Source organism: Triticum dicoccoides, chromosome 7A, assembly GCF_002162155.2.
Source record: "Triticum dicoccoides isolate Atlit2015 ecotype Zavitan chromosome 7A, WEW_v2.0, whole genome shotgun sequence".
NCBI lineage: Eukaryota > Viridiplantae > Streptophyta > Magnoliopsida > Poales > Poaceae > Triticum > Triticum dicoccoides.
Genome location: NC_041392.1, coordinates 166,928,366 through 166,949,722, shown reverse-complemented (window position 1 = coordinate 166,949,722; position 21,357 = coordinate 166,928,366). Strand labels below are relative to the sequence as shown.

Below are 21,357 nucleotides of genomic sequence, written 5' to 3'. Positions count from 1 at the left end.
AGTTTTGCTTCTCTCATGGGAGGCATGGGTGCACCTCCGGCCGCCATGGGCGGAATGTCTTTCGATGTGCCTCCTCGCACACATTCTCATGAAGATGCCGTTGAAGATCTTGCCAACACCGTCGGAGCTTCACGTGATGCGGTGCGTGATGAGGAGAGGGAGGAAGATTCATCTTCGGAGGCGGAAGAATCGTCTTCCGAAGATGAGGACGAAGACGAGGACAAGGAATGATGTGTCTTTCATTTGTGTATTGAACTTGATTTGCATTTTGAACTTGGTTGGATGAACTTGTGGGCATGAACTTTTCTTCATCAACTTGTTTGTGTGAAATTTTGTATGTCATGTTCATTGCATTTTGAATGTTTCATCGACTTCATTTTGTGTTCAAAATGCCATATGCAATGCACCGGCGAGTCGCGCGCGCTGCATTTTAGCGCGGTTGCTAGAGCCAGCGCTGCGCGCCGCGTCAAACCAGGCGATGGGCGCGCGGCAAATCAGTTTTTTGCGTGCGGCGCGTTCGGCGCCTGTTGGAGATGCTCTTAGTCTATGCATGCATGCCTACCCGCCAAGTTTGACCAGCAGTCAGCATCTAGGATTTTGACTATGTTTTGACCAGTGCTTGCCTCGCCAGGCTTGCTGCCAAAAAGTTCCCATCGTCGTCTTTTTCGTCGTCCAGTACACCAATTGGCAATGGGCAATGAGCATATATCTCCTCGTGCATGGCATGACTGATCGCCACAGAATTTCCATCATCATCTCAACCAATCAAATCAAATGTACCAATGGATATATATGTGCCCGGCTGTTCATGGAAGAGGCCCCCAACCGAAGTGAGAGACCGGTCACTTCCGCCGGAGCACCATGAGCACTCCACCCTCGGCATATGCCTTCCCCGGCCTCCTCCTCCTCCTCCTCGGCGGAGCGGTCATCGTCTCCGCCGAGAATAACAAAGACTGCCACCCAAGCGATAAGGCCGCGCTTCTCGTTGTCAAGTCTGCCTTCGGCAACCAGAGCCACTTTGCCTCGTGGACTCCTTCCACCCCGTGCTGCGAACGGCACGACGCCACTTGCAACGACGCCGGTCGCGTCATCTCCCTCCTCTTCTTCGTGGATTTCACCCTTACGGGCACCATCCCGAACGCCATGTCCGGCCTCGTCGAGCTTCTCGTCCTCAACCTCTATTACCTCCCGGCCATCTCCGGCCATATCCCCAAGGGAATCGCCAAGCTATCCAAACTCACCTCGCTCGGCATCTCTCTCACCTCCGTTTCAGGCCCCGTTCCGTCCTTCCTGGGCGCACTGACCAAGCTCGGAGTGATAGATCCTATGGATCGTGGTAGGCTAGATATTTCCGGTAACCTACCTTCCTTGGGTGCGGATGAGCTCGATCCAGAGCCGGCCATGGTGATGTAGGGGCCGGTGATCGCAGAGGGATCGAGATGGAGAGGTGGCAGTGGTGCTTCCCGTGAGCACTGCGATTGCCCTAGATCGAAAGGGGATATCAGTGGGGAGTCTGGCGGCGCGGTGAACCTCGTATCGTGCGCCCCGGCCCCCACCTCTTTATATATCGCAGGTCACAGGGGCCCACCAACCATAGAACGGTTGGGCGCCCCCGATCAGGGCGCGAATAGATCAGGGCCCGATGGGCCGTTGAGCCCACTCGGTGGAGAGATCAACCTAACATTCTCCCCCTTGATCTCAACTTTTACTTTTAACCTTATACTTTCTAGTTTATTTGTTTCATCACATATTGGTACATAGAGCATGTTTCATCATCACAGCTTAATTGCCGTTAGAATCATACAGCTGCAACATACATTATGATCAGAAGCAAATTCTGTTCCTTTTGGGCCTATCCAGGAATTATAAGGCTTTCCCTTAAAACCCATGACGGCTATGTATTCCTCGAACACATTGGGTGGTAAGCCTTTCATTAGCGGATCCACAAGCATATCCTTTGTTCTTATATGCTCGAGACTTATAGTTTGATCCTGGATCTTATCTTTCACAACATAATACCTTATCTCTATTGTTTTGGCAGCATTACTCGACTTGTTGTTGTGAGCGTAAAATACTGCGGGTTGGTTGTCATAGTACATCTTTAGTGGTTTGTGAATACAATCTACCACTTTCAAGTCGGGTACAAATTTCTTTAGCCATATCGCCTGCCCCGTGGCTTCGAAGCATGCTATAAATTCTGCATACATCGTGGATGATGCAACTATTGACTGCTTGGAGCTTTTCCACGAAATAGCTCCCCCAGCGAGAGTGAAGACGTATCCTGGCGTGGATTTTCTATCATCTCTGTCCCCCGCAAAATCTGCGTCTGAATACCCTTTTATCTCTAGGGAATCACTTCTCCTGTATATTAGCATGTAGTCCTTCGTGCCTTGCGCATAACACAATGCTTTCTTTACCATCTTCCAGTGCTCCATGCCTGGATTCTCTTGATATCTACCGAGTACCCCGGTGATAAAAGCTAAGTCAGGGCGAGTGCACACTTGTGCATACTGTAAGCTGCCAACTGCCAAAGCATATGGTACTGCTTTCATTTGATCGATCTCGTACTAGTTCTTGGGACATTGGAATTTTCCAAAACTATCGCCCTTGACTATAGGAGCAGGTGTGGCTTTACTCACATGCATATTATACTTTTTAAGAACCTTTTCTAAATATGCTTTCTGCAATAGTCCTAAGACTCCATTGTTCCTATCTCAGTGAATTTCTATGCCCAAAACATATGATGCTTCACCAAGATCTGTTATGTCAAAATTTGAGGATAAGTATTTCTTTGTTTCTTGTAGTAGACGAACATCACTGCTAGCAAGCAGGATATCATCCACATACAAGATTAGGAAAATATATTTCCCATTTTTAAATTTTGCATAAATGCAATTATCCTCAATGTTTTCTTTAAATCCAAAACTTTTAATCGTTTGATTAAACTTTAGATACCACTGCCGAGAGGCTTGTCTTAATCCATAAATGGATTTCTTCAGGCGGCATCCCATATTTTCCTTGCCTTCCATGATAAAACCCTTAGGTTGTTTCATGTAGACATTTTCTTTTAAATCACCATTCAGAAATGCCGTCTTAACATCCATTTGATGTAACTCTAAATCAAAATGAGCAACTAATGCCATTATGATTCTGAAGGAATCCTTCCATGAGACTGGAGAAAATGTCTCATTGTAATCTATCCCTTCTCTTTGTGTAAATCCTTTTGCCACGAGTCGTGCTTTATACTTTCTATATTCCCTTTAGAGTCATACTTAATTTTGTAGACCCATTTACAGCCTACTGTTTTGGCTCCTTTAGGAATTTCCTCTAAGTCCCAAACATCTTTGGAACTCATCGGGTCTTCCGTTGCCTTCATCCACATTGATGAATGAGGGCTTCTCATGGCTTCTTCATATGAGGTGGGATCTTTTTCCATATGAACCATTTTTGTGTTATAAACTTTAAAGTTAGTAGAAATAGCTGACTTTCTTGGTCTTGTAGACCTTCTAAGGGCCTCAGTTTCTGGCACGTTCTGTGCCTCAACTTCTGGCACTTCTTCTAAAATTTGCTGTTGCACATCCCTTTCATGCTCAACAACGGGTTCAGTCAACTCCTGACGGACAGGTTCCGGGTCTACCCCCATAGTTGTCATGGGTGGAGTTGCAACCGGTAGTGAGAAAAATGGCTCCTGAATCATCGGATTAGGTGCATGCACCCTCTTCTCCTCAAGATCAATTTTCCGAGCTACCAAGCTCCCCCTCATCATTTCATACTCAAAGAAGGCTGCATGTCTCGTTTCTACAAACTTTGTATATCTGTCTGGGAAGTAGAAACGAAAACCTTTTGTTCTGTCTGGATAGCCAATGAAGTGGCAACTTACTGTTTTGGGATCTAACTTTGCAATGTTTGGATTAAACATTTTGGCCTCAGCAAGACACCCCCACACCCTGAAGTGATGTAGGAAGGGCATCCTTCCTGTCCATAGCTCGTACGGTGTTTTGGGCACCGACTTGCTTGGTACTCTATTGAGAATGTGAATGGCGGTTTTAAGCGCCTTGAAAGTGCAACTATCCCTAGGTGGTTTTGGTAATTCATAACAACATATAGCTCATTAAGCTAATGCTATTCCAAGATGATTATTTCAGGAAAGCTCAATGATTGGCATAGCATGGATGTGAAAGTGGAACCCTCAAAATTCTAAGGACAAAGGATTGGCTCAAGCTCAAAAGCTCAAGACTCTTCATTTTATATTTTAGGGATCCAAGATCACATTGAGTCTTTAGGAAAAGCCAATACTATCAAGGAGGGATGAGGTGTTGCTTAATGATCCTCTTGCTTCATGTGCTTAGTGATATGCTCCAAAACCCTCAGCTATTTTCCCATATCCACATATGACCTAAACCCTAAGCCAAACTCGGTCATACCGATTCTTTCTATCCGGCGCCACCGAGTTTCACTTGTCATAAGCCACTGCCAAACCCTAGCAATTCGGTTCTACCGATAGGGATCTCGGTCTCACCGAGATGGGATTGCAAACTCTTTGTTTCCCTTTCGTAACTTTTCGGTCTCACCGAAAGAGCAGATCGGTCCCACCGAGATTGCAATGTAAATTCAGTGTTTCCTTTTTGTAACTTTTCGGTCTCACCGAAAGAGCAAATCGGTCCCACCGAGTTTGCCTGACCAACTCTCTGGTTAGCTAATTACCAAATTCGGTCTCACCGAGTTTGTGTAATCGGTCTCACCGAGATTACGTTATGCCCAAACCCTAACCATATCGGTCCTACCGAGTTGCATATCAGTCCCACCGAAAATCTCTAACGGTCACTAGGTTTACATTTTCGGTCCGACCGAGTTTGTTGATTCGGTCCCACCGAGATTGGAAAACTGTGTGTAACGGTTGGATTTTGTGTGGAGGCTATATATACCCCTCCACCTCCTCTTCATTCGTGGAGAGAGCCATCAGAACACATACACAATTCCAACTCATATGTTCTGAGAAAGAACCACCTACTCATGTGTTGAGACCAAGATATTCCATTCCTACCATATGAATCTTGATCTCTAGTCTTCCCCAAGTTGCTTTCCACTCAAATCTTCTTTCCACAAAATCAAAATCCTATGAGAGAGAGTTGAGTGTTGGGGAGACTATCATTTGAAGCACAAGAGCAAGGAGTTCATTACCTACACACCGTTTGTTACTTCTTGGAGAGTGGTGTCTCCTAGATTGGCTAGGTGTCACTTGGGAGCCTCCGACAAGATTGTGGAGTTGAACCAAGGAGTTTGTAAGGGCAAGGAGATCGCCTACTTCGTGAAGATCTACCGCTAGTGAGGCAAGTCCTTTGTGGGTGATGGCCATGGTGGGATAGACAAGGTTGCTTCTTCGTGGACCCTTTGTGGGTGGTTGCTTCTTCGTGGGCCCTTTGTGGGTGGAGCCCTTCGTGGACTCGCGCAACCGTTACCCTTTGTGGGTGGAGCCCTCCATGGACTCGCGCAACCGTTACCCTTTGTGGGTTGAAGTCTCCATCAACGTGGATGTAGGATAGCACCACCTATCCGAACCACGGGAAAAACATCTGTGTCTTCAATTGCGTTTGAATTCTCCAAACCCTTCCCTTTACATTCTTGGAAGTTGCATGCTTTACTTTTCGCTGCCAATATACTCTTTGTATGCTTGCTTGAATTGTGTGATGATTGCTTGACTTGTCCTACAATAGCTAAAATCTGCCAAGAACTAAAATTTGGGAAAAGGTTAAGTTTTTATTTGGTCAAGTAGTGTAATCACCCCCCCTCTAGACATACTTTCGATCCTACAAGTGGTATCAGAGCTTTGGTCTCTATTTGCTTTGATCTCCATAGCTTTTGGTGGTCATAGCCTTGGTTTCACAACCTAGGAGAGTATGGCGTCTAGCGAGGGAAATTATCACCGTAGAGGTCCTTACTTTGATGGTACTAATTTTGCTAGTTGGAAGCATGAAATGAAAATGCATATTCTTGGACATAACCCCGCCGTTTGGGCTATTGTGTGTGTTGGTTTGCAAGGTGACTTCTTTGATGGGAAAGAACCAAACCGTGAAGCTACCGCGGATGAGTTGAAGATGTTGCAATACAATGCTCAAGCTTGTGATATTCTCTTCAACGGATTGTGCCCCGAAGAATTCAACAAAATCAGCCGTCTTGAGAATGCAAAGGAAATTTGGGACACTTTGATTGATATGCACGAAGGTACCGACTCCGTCAAGGAATCCAAGTTGGATGTGCTTCAAAGTCAACTCGACAAGTTCAAAATGAAGGATGATGAAGGTGTCGCTGAAATGTACTCTAGGCTTGCTCTCATCACAAATGAGATTGCCGGCTTAGGAAGTGAAGAGATGACCGATAGATTCATCATCAAGAAGATTCTAAGAGCCTTGGATGGAAAATATGATACCGTGTGCACATTGATCCAAATGATGCCCAATTACAAAGATCTCAAGCCAACGAAGGTGATTGGAAGAATTGTTGCTCATTAGATGTCACTTAAGGATAAAGAGGAACTTCACAACAAATCAAGCGGTGCCTACAAAGCCTCATGTGAAGCCCCTACATCATCAAGTGAGAAACAAAACTTCAATGAAGAATTGAGCTTAATGGTGAAGAACTTCAACAAGTTCTACAAGAGTAGAAGCAAAGATAGAAGCTTCAAGTCAAGGTCCTACAATAACAAAAGATCTTCTAGTCGAGAGCGAAACTGCTACAGTTGTGGAAGACCCAGACACTATTCCAATGAGTGTACGGCTCCCTACAAGAGAAGAGAAGATTCTCCAAAAAGAAGAAGCAAAGAATCACCACCAAGAGAGAGGAGTAGAGATGATCGTTATGAACGAAGATACTCATGGAGAAGCAAGGATTAGGAAAGGAAGGAAAAATCATCAAGGAGCTACACAAAACGAAGACATCAAGCTCATGTTGGTGAATGGGTATCCGGCTCTGACTCCGACAGCCACTCCGAGAGAAGTTATCACTCCGACTCCGAAGATACTCAAGATGAAGGTGTTGCCGGTCTAGCACTTGTGTCAACCAACTCCTATGACATATTTGACTCACCAAATGAAGGAATTGGAAGATGCTTCATGGCCAAAGGTCCAAAGGTAACACACCCCGAGTATGTTGATTTCAATAGTGATGAAGATGACTTGTTAGGTGATGATTTGCTTGTTGACAACTCTAGTGATGAATACTATGATGAAACGTCAATTAATCATGCTAATCAAGATAAAACGAATGACAATGATAAGGAGAAGATTGAGGCTCTAACTAAAGAACTAAACACTCTTAAGTTAGCTCATGAAACTATCTTCGAAGATCATCGAGAACTTTTAAGAGCTCATGAGAAATTACAGTTTGAAAAGCTCAATCTTGAGCAAGAGCATGAGTTCTTAAAAGCAATCAATGATGATCTCCGCAAGAAAAGTTTTTCTTACATTGCCAAGCGTTTACTCTTATCCACTTACATGCCTCAAGTCAAGTCTAGTAACAAGAACAAGAAAGATTCTTCCTCTAGCAGTAACAATGGTCATGCTAAATCCAATATTGTTGCTTCTAGTAGTTCTCTTGATTCCACTAATGATTCTCTTAGCCAAGTTACACTTGAGCAAGAAAATAGCTTATTGAAGGGAATTATAGAGAAAGGAGTGTACAAAAGCCTTGCCGGGAGTAAGCAATTCGAGGAAATTGTGCGCAGGCAAGGAATGCACCGGAAGAATCAAGGTGTTGGTTTTGAACAAAAGTTCAATGCCAATGGAGTTGAGTGGGAAGAAGATCAATACCCCAAGACAAAGTTTGTTCCTCAACAAGAGAAGTATGATACTTCTTTCAAGGGGACACAAGCTCAAGATGATCTTCCACTACAAGACTACAAGCAAAAAGGCAAGGACAAGCTTCAAGAGGAAATTGATGCATTTGAAGAAGCTCCTATGACCTTAGTCAAGTGGATTCCCAAGACTACTTCAAGTTCCACTTCATCAAGTACGACTACAACTCCAAGGATTCCCATCAAGATGGTGTGGATCCAAAAGAAGAAGAACTAGAGAGTTCTTGAGGGTGACTCCGCCAACATACTTCACTCTTATCATTTTGGCAAGAACAAGTGCAATCAACTTCCACATCTTGCACTAGTTCAAGGAGTCACAAACCCTCTTGTTGGTAAGACAAGGGACAAGGTAACCTAAAAGTTTTCATGGACATCATCTTGTGTGTGCATCACTCTATGTCTATGGATATCCTTGTTTGTTCCTTGTGGGACTAACCCATGTAGGTATTGAAAGTGCAATTCACTCAAATGGATAGCTCCAAGTGATCTACATCAACATTGAGCATCCACATCTTCAACATCTACATGAAGTCATCATCGACAAAACCCGAGGTTAGTTCATCCCTCTAAGGGGGGATATCACATCTAGGGGGAGCTTTACTCTAAGACTTGAGCTAAAGCAACTCTAAAGATGTGAACACAACAATGCTTTATGTAAAAGTGGTAACCCCACTTGAGCTTAAACGATGAGTATGACCTATGATCAAGTGTTCTCACTTGACTCCTAAGTCTATATACTCATACATAGATGACCTTGTCATCGCAAATTGCTTGATAGATGCTAGAATTGGTTGTGCATGCCTTGCCACATATTTCATTTGCCATTTTATTGTATGAGCATGCTGGTTGCATATTTTACTCATTCGAGGACATCCACTTGTTGTTTTGATTGTTCGGTTTTATTTCCTTTTGCCAAGTGGATGGACAAGAATGCCTAAGAACCTCCTCTAGCTATCTATGCTTTTCTCGTCTCAAACTCTATTCATGCTACATCATAAAATTTGATCAAGTCAGATTCGAACCACTCTGTGTGAGGAGCGCTCAGAGTCCCCGATTCGTCATAGACTTAAACTTCCAAAACCTCTTTATGATTCTCGGTCTGACCGATACCCCACTTTCGGTCCTACCGAGATCATTAAGTTGATCTAGGTTTTCGATCTCGGTGCAACCAATTTGAACCTTTCGGTCACACAGAGTTTCAGTAACTGCTTGCAGTTATGAATCTCGGTGCCACCGAGTCGTTCCACTCGGTCACACCGACAGGGTCAGGCTATATATAGTCACGGGCAAAAATTTGGAAATTTCTCCGAACCCCTTCGCCTGCGCGATAGCCTGCTCTGCCAACGTGGTCTGCGGATCATCTCCTCGCCGCCAGCCGCCTCCAGTCGCTGGTCTCCATCGCCGTCAACGGAATTCAACCTCGCTGTTGCCGCCGTAGCGAGTCTCCGCCGAACTAGGGTATGGACTCGATCTTTGTGCTATTCCCCAATCTGATTCTTAGCACATTGTGATCATCATGATTCTTGCCACGATTGAAACACTCCTATCCAGTCAATGCGTTCGTAGATTAGGTTTGATTCGAAAATTTTAGGGTTAGGTTTCCGCCGAAACCATCTCGGACCCACCGAGTTGAAAAACTCGGTCCCACCGATTTGGCTTATGCCATTGCACAAGTGAGACTCGGTCTGGCCGAGAATTACTTATCTGTGTGACCGATTTTGGAACTTTGTGAAACCCTAGCAGTCTCGGTGCCACCGAACTGTGACTCGGTCTGACCGAGTTCACTAGTTTAGGTTCCAAAACTGCTTCGGTATCACCGAGTTTAAAAATCGGTAGATCCGAGATGATTTCAGTGGAAAACTAAAACTAAGTTTTTGGATCATTCTTTTGCAAAAATCTCTGCATTTTGTGATGCTCATCCACTCTACGTCATCTATAAACTATTCACAGGGTCAGCAGTCAGAGTTTGCAACATGTCTGATCAGAGTGACAGCCAGAACTTGTCAGAGCAGCAAGTGCAGATGAGTGAGGGCACTAGTCCCTCAAGTTCTTCAGATGAAGGCAGCAGGAGCACCCCTAGCAATCTGCCTAAAGCTGCCACCAGACAGAGAAAGAAGAGAACTTCAGATTCTGAGGATGAAGACTATGTGGCAGAAGAGGAAGCAACTTCCAAGAGAGTTGAACCAGCTCAAGGCACAAAGCCAGGGATGAAAATCAAAAGGCCAGCAGGCAGGCAACCTATGTCAAAGGCCAGAGCTTCAACTGAGAAACCCACTCCCATAGAGCCAGTTGCTGCTGAGGGAAAGAAGAGAAAGGAAAGGGTCAAGAAGACCGTAGCCGAAGTGCTTGGAAAGGCTTCCATCATGGAAGAGGAAGAAGAGGTTGCTGCACTAGCACCTAAGGCACCTAAGCTTATGGGTGATGCTATCAGGACAGGGGCTGCCACATCTAAGCCCAAAGAAGCACCCAAAGCTACCTCCAAGCCCAAGTCTGCACCAAAGAGAAATACAAGGAGCATACCAGCTGCTGAGAAGAACAAGGCCCAGTGCATGAAGCTGCAGAAGAAGATGATGAAGAGCAAGTACTCAGAAAACTCAAGCCCAAGATCCCAGACCACAATGATGCTCATCCTGTGGCTGAGGATATGAAGCTCAGGAGAGACTCAGGGCTGAGGAAGTGGAGAGAAGCAGATCCGTATGCTTCAAGGAGAAGGACTGCTGTTGACTACAGATTTCACACTAAGGAACAGCAGGACTTCTATGAGACAGTTTTGTTGGACAAGAAGCCAATAGTCTGTGACATGAGATGGGTTGATTGGGAGTACATCAAGGACAACGAAGAGTACTACCCTGGAGTGTATGACAACTTTAGTGCTTGTGGAGTTGCAGACTTTGTTGGGCAGAAGCTCACAAAGTGGAATGAGGAGCTTATCATGCAGTTCTACTCCACAGCACATTTCTACCCGGATGGAAGGATCACTTGGATGTCTGAAGGTACGAGGTACCAATCTACTGTTGAGGAATGGGCAAAGTTGATCAATGCCCCAGAGGAGCAAGCAGATGACTTGGACATTTATGCCAAGAAGAAGATGGACCACAACTCTATGTCCAATATGTACAAAGAAATTCCAAATGAAGCTCTTGAAACTTTCAAATTTGGCTCAGTGCATTATCTTCTGTCAGGGCTGCCAACTATTAATTGGATTTTGAGGCACACTCTCTTGCCCAAGTCAGGTGATCACAAGATGATCAGAGGCCATGCAATCAACTTGCTACATATCCTTGATGTGCCACAGAAGTTCAAGGTGATGAGCCTCATGGTAGAGACCATTAAGAGGACAGCAGCTGATCAGAAGAGGAGCTGTGGGTATGCCCCACAAATTCAAGAGCTCATTAACTCCAAGATGGGCACGTGCATATACTTATTGGACAAGGAACACCTGCCCATCCGTCCAGATTTTGAGGATAATCAAGTGGTCATGACTGAAAATGAACCATCATCTGCCCAAGCACAAGCCAAGAAGGAGAAGGCAAGGAAGGAGAAAGCTGCCAAGATGCCTACTCAAGAGGAGGCATCTGAGTATTTCTTGAAGACCAAACAAGAGCAGCTTGGTTACCTGATTGCATCCACCTTACGGATTGAGAAAGGACTAGCCACCCTAACTCAGAACCAGGCAAGCTTAGAGAGAATCATGGAACAAAAGTTCTATGACTTGGATGTCAAGGTGACAGAGATTCAGACTGCAGTGGAGCAGCTCCAAGATGACATGCAGGAGAGGAGAGGCAGGACTACAACTGATGCCTTTGCCAGAGTGCCACGAGGTCCGAGGTCGTCTGCAGTACCAGTTGCTGACACCAGAGCCACCACTTCTGCACCAGCTACAGCCTCAGTTCCACCAGCTCCAGCATCTACTTCAGCTCCAACTCCAGCGTCTACTTCAGCGTCTACGGAAGCCTTCGTCCTTGGAGTGATCCGGACTCCACCACCTCCTGAAGATCAAGCCTGAGCGTCGATCTAGCACTATGCATTTTCTAGGAACTTTTTGGTAACTTGTTGCCAAAGAGGGAGAAAATGTATAGATCATAGGCTTCGAGAGAAAGAGTGTTGCTTTTTTTCTCTCTTGCTTTATTTGGTGGTTTTTCGAACTTTGTTTGCTTTTGAGTGCTTGAGATACTATGTCATTGCTCGTGAGACATTGATGATCATGTGTTAGGCTAGATCTTTCTGGTAACCTACCTTCCTTGGGTGCGGATAAGCTCGATCCAGAGCCGGTCATGGTGATGTAGGGGCCGGTGATCGCAGAGGGATCGAGATGGAGAGGTGGCAGTGGTGCTTCCCGTGAGCACTGCGATTGCCCTAGATCGAAAGGGGATATCAGTGGGGAGTCTGGCGGCGCGGTGAACCTCGTACCGTGCACCCCAGCCCCCACCTCTTTATATATCGCAGGTCACAGGGGCCCACCAACCATAGAACGGTTGGGCGCCCCCGATCAGAGCGTGAATAGATCAGGACCCGATGGGCCGCTGAGCCCACTCGGTGGAGAGATCAACCTAACATTCTCCCCCTTGATCTCAACTTTTACTTTTAACCTTATACTTTCTAGTTTATTTGTTTCATCACATATTGGTACATAGAGCATGTTTCATCATCACAGCTTAATTGCCGTTAGAATCATACAGTTGCAACATACGTTATGATCAGAAGCAAATTCTGTTCCTTTTGGGCCTATCCAGGAATTATAAGGCTTTCCCTTAAACCCCTGACGGCTATGTATTCCTTGAACACATTGGGTGGTAAGCCTTTCGTTAGCGGATCCACAAGCATATCCTTTGTTCTTATATGCTCGAGACTTATAGTTTGATCCTGGATCTTATCTTTCACAACATAATACCTTATCTCTATTGTTTTGGCAGCATTACTCGACTTGTTGTTGTGAGCGTAAAATACTGCGGGTTGGTTGTCATAGTACATCTTTAGTGGTTTGTGAATACAATCTACCACTTTCAAGTCGGGTACAAATTTCTTTAGCCATATCGCCTGCCCCGTGGCTTCGAAGCATGCTATAAATTCTGCATACATCATGGATGATGCAACTATTGACTGCTTGGAGATTTTCCACGAAATAGCTCCCCCAGCGAGAGTGAAGACGTATCCTAGTGTGGATTTTCTATCATCTCTGTCCCCCGCAAAATCTGCGTCTGAATACCCTTTTATCTCTAGGGAATCACTTCTCCTGTATATTAGCATGTAGTCCTTCGTGCCTTGCGCATAACACAATGCTTTCTTTACCATCTTCCAGTGCTCCATGCCTGGATTCTCTTGATATCTACCGAGTACCCCGGTGATAAAAGCTAAGTCAGGGCGAGTGCACACTTGTGCATACTGTAAGCTGCCAACTGCCGAAGCATATGGTACTGCTTTCATTTGATCGATCTCGTACTGGTTCTTGGGACATTGGAATTTTCCAAAACTATCGCCCTTGACTATAGGAGCAGGTGTGGCTTTACTCGCATGCATATTATACTTTTTAAGAACCTTTTCTAAATATGCTTTCTGCAATAGTCCTAAGACTCCATTGTTCCTATCTCAGTGAATTTCTATGCCCAAAACATATGATGCTTCACCAAGATCTGTTATGTCAAAATTTGAGGATAAGTATTTCTTTGTTTCTTGTAGTAGACGAACATCACTGCTAGCAAGCAGGATATCATCCACATACAAGATTAGGAAAATATATTTCCCATTTTTAAATTTTGCATAAATGCAATTATCCTCAATGTTTTCTTTAAATCCAAAACTTTTAATCGTTTGATTAAACTTTAGATACCACTGCCGAGAGGCTTGTCTTAATCCATAAATGGATTTTTTCAGGCGGCATCCCATATTTTCCTTGCCTTCCATGATAAAACCCTTAGGCTGTTTCATGTAGACATTTTCTTTTAAATCACCATTCAGAAATGCCGTCTTAACATCCATTTGATGTAACTCTAAATCAAAATGAGCAACTAATGCCATTATGATTCTGAAGGAATCCTTCCATGAGACTGGAGAAAATGTCTCATTGTAATCTATCCCTTCTCTTTGTGTAAATCCTTTTGCCATGAGTCGTGTTTTATACTTTCTATATTCCCTTTAGAGTCATACTTAATTTTGTAGACCCATTTACAGCCTACTATTTTGGCTCCTTTAGGAATTTCCTCTAAGTCCCAAACATCTTTGGAACTCATCGGGTCTTCCATTGACTTCATCCACATTGATGAATGAGGGCTTCTCATGGCTTCTTCATATGAGGTGGGATCTTTTTCCATATGAACCATTTCTGTGTTATAAACTTTAAAGTTAGTAGAAATAGCTGACTTTCTTGGTCTTGTAGACCTTCTAAGGGCCTTAGTTTCTGGCACGTTCTGTGCCTCAACTTCTGGCACTTCTTCTAAAATTTGCTGTTGCACATCCCTTTCATGCTCAACAACGGGTTCAGCCGACTCCTGACGGACAGGTTCCGGGTCTACCCCCATAGTTGTCATGGGTGGAGTTGCAACCGGTAGTGAGAAAAATGGCTCCTGAATCATCGGATTAGGTGCATGCACCCTCTTCTCCTCAAGATCAATTTTCCGAGCTACCAAGCTCCCCCTCATCATTTCGTCCTCAAAGAAGGCTGCATGTCTCATTTCTACAAACTTTGTATATCTGTCTGGGAAGTAGAAACAAAAACCTTTTGATCTGTCTGGATAGCCAATGAAGTGGCAACTTACTGTTTTGGGATCTAACTTTGCAATGTTTGGATTAAACATTTTGGCCTCAGCAAGACACCCCCACACCCTGAAGTGATGTAGGGAGGGCACCCTTCCTGTCCATAGCTCGTACGGTGTTTTGGGCACCGACTTGCTTGGTACTCTATTGAGAATGTGAATGGCGGTTTTAAGCGCCTTGAAAGTGCAACTATCCCTAGGTGGTTTTGGTAATTCATAACAACATATAGCTCATTGAGCTAATGCTATTCCAAGATGATTATTTCAGGAAAGCTCAATGATTGGCATGGCATGGATGTGAAAGTGGAACCCTCAAAATGCTAAGGACAAAGGATTGGATCAAGCTCAAAAGCTCAAGACTCTTCATTTTATATTTTAGTGATCCAAGATCACATTGAGTCTTTAGGAAAAGCCAATACTATCAAGGAGGGATGAGGTGTTGCTTAATGAGCCTCTTGCTTCATGTGCTTAGTGATATGCTCCAAAACCCTCAGCTATTTTCCCATATCCACATATGACCTAAACCCTAAGCCAAACTCGGTCATACCGATTCTTTCTATCCGGCGCCACCGAGTTTCACTTGTCATAAGCCACTGCCAAACCCTAGCAATTCGGTTCTACCGATAGGGATCTCGGTCTCACCGAGATGGGATTGCAAACTCTCTGTTTCCCTTTCGTAACTTTTCGGTCTCACCGAAAGAGCGGATCGGTCCCACCGAGATTGCAATGTAAATTCAGTGTTTCCTTTTTGTAACTTTTCGGTCTCACCGAAAGAGCAAATCGGTCCCACCGAGTTTGCCTGACCAACTCTCTGGTTATCTAATTACCAAATTCGGTCTCACCGAGTTTGTGTAATCGGTCTCATCGAGATTACGTTATGCCCAAACCCTAACTATATCGGTCCTACCGAGTTGCATGTCAGTCCCACCGAAAATCTCTAACGGTCACTAGGTTTACATTTTCGGTCCGACCGAGTTTGTTGATTCGGTCCCACCGAGATTGGAAAACTGTGTGTAATGGTTGGATTTTGTGTGGAGGCTATATATACCCCTCCACCTCCTCTTCATTCGTGGAGAGAGCCATCAGAACACATACACAATTCCAACTCATATGTTCTGAGAAAGAACCACCTACTCATGTGTTGAGACCAAGATATTCCATTCCTACCATATGAATCTTGATCTCTAGTCTTCCCCAAGTTGCTTTCCACTCAAATCTTCTTTCCACAAAATCCAAATCATATGAGAGAGAGTTGAGTGTTGGGAAGACTATCATTTGAAGCACAAGAGCAAGGAGTTCATTACCTACACACCATTTGTTACTTCTTGGAGAGTGGTGTCTCCTAGATTGGCTAGGTGTCACTTGGGAGCCTCCGACAAGATTGTGGAGTTGAACCAAGGAGTTTGTAAGGGCAAGGAGATCGCCTACTTCGTGAAGATCTACCGCTAGTGAGGCAAGTCCTTTGTGGGCGATGGCCATGGTGGGATAGACAAGGTTGCTTCTTCGTGGACCCTTTGTGGGCGGTTGCTTCTTCTTGGACCCTTTGTGGGTGGAGCCCTTCGTGGACTCGCGCAACCGTTACCCTTTGTGGGTGGAGCCCTCCATGGACTCACGCAACTGTTACCCTTTGTGGGTTGAAGTCTCCATCAACGTGGATGTAGGATAGCACCACCTATCCGAACCACGGGAAAAACATCCGTGTCTCCAATTGCGTTTGAATTCTCCAAAGCCTTCCATTTACATTCTTGCAAGTTGCATGCTTTACTTTCCGCTGCCAATATACTCTTTGCATGCTTGCTTGAATTGTGTGATGATTGCTTGACTTGTCCTACAATAGCTAAAATCTGCCAAGAACTAAAAATTGGGAAAAGGTTAAGTTTTTATTTGGTCAAGTAGTCTAATCACCCCCCTCTAGACATACTTCCGATCCTACACGCCTCCATCCATAATCCCAATGGCAAGTTGGAATAACTCATCATGCTGCGCACCATATCCATAAGTGTACGGTTGCGCCTTTCAGCTACCCCATTTTGCTGAGGTTCACCCGGCATTGAATACTGGGCGACTATGCCAGTCTCCTGTAAGAACTTTGCAAAAGGTCCAGGGACTTGGCCATATGGAGTGTGACGACCGTAGTACTCTCCCCCACGGTCGGACCTTACTATCTTTATTCTTTTATCATGTTGATTTTCAACTTCAGCTTTGAATATTTTAAATTTATCCAACGCTTCAGATCTTTCTTTGATTGGATAAATATAACCATAGCGAGAGTAATCATCTGTGAATGTTATGAACGAGTCATATCCATCCACACTTTTCACCGGAAATGGTCCACAAATGTTGGTGTGGATGATTTCTAGTGTGCTTGTGCTATGGATTGCACCTTTTTTGATTTGTTTTATATACTTTCCTTTAATGCAATCTACACATTGTTCTAAGTCTGAGAATTCTAACTGTGGAAGAATTTCACTTTTGACTAATCTTTCTATTCTCCCCTTCGAAATATGGCCCAAGCGACAGTGCCATAATTTCGATGAGTCGAATGTTCTCTTTCTTTTCTTTCGTTCTTTATTCGACGCGGAAACATGTTCATTCACATTGCATACATAATGCACTTTTTCACGAAGTGATAACAGATAAAGCTCATCATGTAGCAAAGCATTACCAACATAAGCATTATTATACCAGATGGCACACTTGCCATGTCCAAAATAACACTCATAATTTTCTTTGTCCAAACATGAAACGCTAATTAAGTTTCTATTACATGAAGGAACATAAAGAACATCTCTAAGTAGAAGCTTGAATCCATCAGCTAACTCCAAGAGATGTCGCCGACAGCTTCAACTTCCACTTTTATTTCATTGGCTACTTCAATGCCTCCTTCTCTTCTTAGCGTAGTCTGGGTCGAATGGAATCCCTGTAAGCAATTTGCAACACGAACAGTTGCCCCTGAGTCAATCCACCAAGCAGATTTCGAAAATTGTGTCTACAAGGATTCATTAACTAAGGAAACAATGTTGTTACCTTGCTTTGCCATTAAGGACTTCATCCAAACAGGGCAGTCTTTCTTGTAATGCCCGGTCTGCTTACAGTGGAGACAAGTGTCTTTGTCCACTGGGAAAGACTATTGCTGACGCTGATGCTGATGGGGAGCTTTTCCTTGTGGCTTTGAAGGAGAACTTTTGTTGTTTTGATTGTAGTTCTTTTTCTTGTGGTCCTTCACATAGTTGAGTGTTCCACCATGTGAAGCTTTTAGTCTGTCCCCTTCTTGAACACACATAACAATTGTCTTTTCTATGTCCCATGTTTCAGGTGACATATTATAATTCATAACAAAAGTTTCAAACTCCTTTGGCAGTGAAGCCATGACCAGGTGGACCAGGAGCTTTGGTTTGATCTTCAGATCCTCATCCATGGGCTTTAACTTTGCTGTCATATTGCTCATCCTCAGGATGTGCTCTTTTATTCCACCACCTGTGTATTGTTCTGTCACAAGTTGTTTTAACACCTGGGTGGCATATATCTTTGAAGAGCCAGTGAACTGGCTCTTTATCTTTGTCAGCAACTCTGCTGCTGAAGTGCACTCTGCAATGGAGCCCACAATGATGCTCTCAATTGTATTCTTTATAAAGGCCATGCATTTTTTATTTGCATTGACCCACTTTTGATTGTCTATGATGTAGGACATCTCCAAAGGAGCATAATCCCCCCTCTTTTTATCCCATGCAGCATCATCATCAGTAGTCTCTCTTACCGGCTCTGTAGGTCTGACCGGCTGTGGTTCATCCAGAACCTAGTCCAGATCAGCACAAACAAATGTCAGTTCAACTTTCTTCCTCCACTCAGTGTCGTTGTCACCTCTGAGTGTCGGAACTTCTTTTAGGCAACTCATCAAGTGAAAGCCTCCTGAAATCACAATTTAAGTGACATCAATATAACAATCATATGCTTTAATCTAACGTTGGTCAAATTAAACATATAATTGTCTATGCAATTAGATCTATATTACCGTTGGGCAAAATACTAGAAATAAATGCACCTTTAAATTTCAATAATAAAACATGATCATGTTATTAAACAACGTTGGTCATAAAAAATAACATAATCATATTTATTTTAATAATCACTTTAACATGCTCTTAAAAAACTTAATACTATATAAACTTTTATTTTCTGTGTAAAAGAGCATTAATTAATTATTTACGCAGCGGAAAAACATGAATAAAAATTTACGAACTTTTTAATCTTTACAGAAACTTTTCTTTTACAAAATAAAAGTTCATGAACTTTTTTATTTTCTTTATAAAAAAATTCATGAACATTTCTTTTCTGAGAATTTCCTGTTATCATTTTCAGTAATTTTTACTGTATACTTTTCTATTTTCTAAACAAAATTTTCATTGGAAAAAATTGCACAGAAAAAACTATTGTAAATCTGCCCAAAATATGGACAAAAGCACTGGAAAATTATATACAGAAAACAGCAGCTGAGCCCCTGCGTCGGTCTGGCGCGCGAGGCCTGCAGCGAAGGAAAGCGGCCCACGACCTGCTCTCTGAGCCGCTCGCAGCCTGCTCAGCGCGTCAGCCAACCAGAGCCCAGCCGCGCGAGTCCACTTTCGGCCCAGTGGCCCATCCTAGCGCTAGGGTTTGCATCATAGCCGTCGGAGTGGATCTGACGGCCACACGTTCGTTGCGGGCGAACAAAACCGACCGAAACGGCAGGGGTGAGGGGAAACCCTATCCATTTCCTCCCCTCGCGCACCGCTCGTCTCTCTTTGTTCTCCCCGGGCGTTGTTGTCCCGTTCACCGGGCCGCCACGGTACTAGGCCGGCCGCCGGCCACCAGAGACGGGGCTGATAGCCACCGCTCCCTCGAGCTCTCCTCCCTCCCCCTTTTTCTCTTTGCGTGAGCCTCCTGTGGCAGAGAGAGAGAGAGAGAGAGAGAGAGAGAGAGAGAGGAGCCTGTCTCCGATCTGTCTCCTCGCCCGGTCTGTGATGCAGCGGGGTCGGGGCTCCGCCGGCCGCCGACGACGACAACGCGCCACCGCGCCGCCCGAGCACTCTTTTCCCCTTCTTTTCTTTTTACTGTCTCCATCCACCACCTCCCCACAGAGGGAAAGAGAGGCAACTGCCGCACGACGGCGACCTAGATGGACGGAGCGGCTGCGCCCCTACCAACCCCTTCGTCGGTCATGCGTTCCCCTTGTGGTGAGCGCGCCGCTGTCGAATGGATCGGTGGTGGTGATCTTTGCCCCTGAAAAGGGGTGGTGTTCTTCTTCTCGATGCCTCGGCTTGCCGATGCGCATCGAGATCGATAGGAACGGCGCGGCCTTGTGGCGACGCTACTTTTTCTGTTTCCTTGAAGGATTCGTTCTTTGCCCTGTCTAGGGTTCTTGGGGGAGGGGATCTCTATTTTTTTCTCTGTTTTATCTTTTTTACCGAAAAACATCTAACCAAGATGGCCTGATACCATTGATAGATCCTATGGATCGTGGTAGGCTAGATCTTTCCGGTAACCTACCTTCCTTGGGTGCGGATGAGCTCGATCCAGAGCCGTCCATGGTGATGTAGGGGCCGGTGATCGCAGAGGGATCGAGATGGAGAGGTGGCAGTGGTGCTTCCCGTGAGTACTGCGATTACCCTAGATCGGAAAGGGATATCTGTGGGAAGTCTGGCGGCGCGGTGAACCTCGTACCGTGCGTCCCGGCCCCCACCTCTTTATATATTGCAGGTCACAGGGGCCCACTAACCATAGAACGGTTGGGCGCCCCCGATCAAGGAGTGAATAGACCAGGGCCCGATGGGCCGTTGAGTCCACTCGGTGGAGAGATCAACCTAATACAGAGAACTCACCCTCTCCTCCAACTTCCTCTCCGGCACCATCCCGGCGGCGCTCGGGGGCCTCCGTTACTTAGACTCCATCGACCTCAGAAACAACAGCCTCACAGGCACCATCCCGCCACTCTTCTCCAAATCCACTCTTCTCCCAGTCCTTTTGCTCTCCGACAACCACCTCTCCGGCTCCATCCCAGCCGAGTTCGCTGCAGTCGGCTTCCTGCAAGTCGACCTCTCCCACAACGCTCTCACCGGCGACGCGTCCGTGTTCTTCGGCAGGACAAAGGAGCTGCAAAGCATTGACCTGTCCCACAACGCCCTCAGCTTCGACCTCTCCGGCGTGGAGTTCCCGGAGGAGATGCAAGCCATGGATGCGAGCCAAAACGCCATCCGCGGCGGCATCCCAGCGCAGGTGGCGAATGTAACGAACCTGCGGCAGTTCAACGTGAGCTACAACAAGCTGTGCGGCCAGGTTCCGGCCGCCTTGGCGAGGTTGGATGTCTACAACTTCCAGCACAACAAGTGCCTCTGCGGCGCCCCACTCCCAAATCCATGCAAGAAATAATTTAAGCATCGTTTATGTCAACGGATGCCAGACCAGATGTATTTATGTAATCTTTGGATGAATAATGTGCTGAAATAAAGCCAAACGCATATGCGATTTTAGTAGCTCTTGTTCCGTCTATTTATCTTTGAACTCTGCTACAAGGCACACACATTTGTTGAGATAAGAATGGAGTCTAAAATAAACCTCAACTCTGCTACAAGGCACACACATTTGTTGAGATAAGAATGGAGTCTAAAATAAACTTTGAGGTTGTAGGTACCGACGCAAATAAATCCTCTCCTCTAAGGTGTTCAAAGATGCTCTAGCTCCTCAGAAAATAGCGCTAGTACAGAGATGTTCGGCAGGCAGCTCTGC

At 45.1% G+C, this 21,357-nt stretch overlaps 1 pseudogene; it reads left to right on the top strand.

Annotated features, from left to right (window-relative positions):
• The first annotated feature begins 861 nt into the window (after window positions 1-861).
• LOC119331291 lies at window positions 862-21,091 on the top strand (annotated as a pseudogene).
• Window positions 21,092-21,357: the final 266 nt, after the last annotated feature.